We start from the raw sequence: 1,287 nt of genomic DNA, 5'->3' as shown, positions 1-1,287 counted from the left end.
CACGGGCGGGCTCGGGGCCGGCAGCGGCGCCGCGGGGCTGGCTCAGCGGGAGCAGACCGGAGCCTCGCGGCCTCCTGGCGGCCTGGCTGCGGTGCAGAGGTGGAGGTGCTTGGGCGGGGGGCGCCCTGAGCCACCCTTGCTGCGTGGGCTTGGAGCCGGAGTCTCTCTCTCTGGCCTTTGCCTTAGGTTGTTGCCCCGTTCACTGCCCAATAAATGTTCTCAGCCTCTGGCGGCCCTTATAAGATTAAGTGTACGAGCCCTTCCTCAGCCCCATCCCTCTTATGATAGTCCCTCCTGGGGCACTCTGGATTTTTCCCCTTGTGGCCTTGTCATTCTCACTCAGCATTTTCTAATAAAGTGAACCTGCTCAAATGGGCTGCACGTAGCCAGATGAAGTTTAAGGTGGCCACATGTTTTGTATGTCAACATCAAGTTCAGATTGCCTGTGTGTTTTATATGCAATTTTGTGTGCTTCCCTCCCTACCTCCTGTCCTCTACTATGTAGCCCCTTGCTGGGGTGCTTTTCTATTTCCTTTGCTTTGAACTTTGTAATCTTAAACTTTAACATGATTAGAAAATGTTAAAGTTTACGGAAAAAGTAAATCTGTTCTCATGGTCTAGTGTAGGAAGTATCTGAAGTCCTGGCCTAAAGAGTCTGGGACGGAGGATGTTTACCTGTAGTATCTGGGGGCGGGGGCCGTAGAACACCTTTTTTGGTTGGGGGGGGCAAACAAACCATTCCCCCCCCTAGCTCTCACCGCTGATTTCTTACTTTATGTTTACACTAATGCATTTTCGTGACGTTAGCTGGGACATATGCACAGGCAACTTACAGAATGACACGTCAGTCAGAAACATCACATCAGGTGCAAACAAAGCTGAAGTATAGCTTGTCATTTAGCTAGCTATGCAGTTAAAAAAATAGCTATACAGTTTTAACCTGAATGACAAAATTGCACATTTGTTGGTTTTATAAATTAACATGCTAAAAGTTGGTTGGGCCATGGCCTGGGTGGCCCACCCGATTCCGCAGCCTATGTCTGGGGGCATCCAAATCCCAACCTCTGGGCTTGGGCCTGCACATAGGATGCCTGCCAGTGAAGCTGGGAGTACCTAAAGTGCCAGGGTGAGAGGCTGGGATGGAGGACACTTGCTGGTTGTAGCAGCATACTTGGTGTTTAGAATGAAAAATGCAAGGTTCTCTACCTTGGGAGGAAAAACCTGCAGCACCCTTATAGGCTCGGCAGTGCTACGTTGGTTAGCACTACAGAAGAAAAAGACTTGGGG

The sequence above is a fragment of the Crocodylus porosus genome, unplaced genomic scaffold, assembly GCF_001723895.1.
Source record: "Crocodylus porosus isolate Cpor-Errol unplaced genomic scaffold, CroPor_comp1, whole genome shotgun sequence".
NCBI lineage: Eukaryota > Metazoa > Chordata > Crocodylia > Crocodylidae > Crocodylus > Crocodylus porosus.
The sequence above is the reverse complement of the archived record's forward strand: the minus strand, read 5'-3'. Positions refer to the sequence as shown.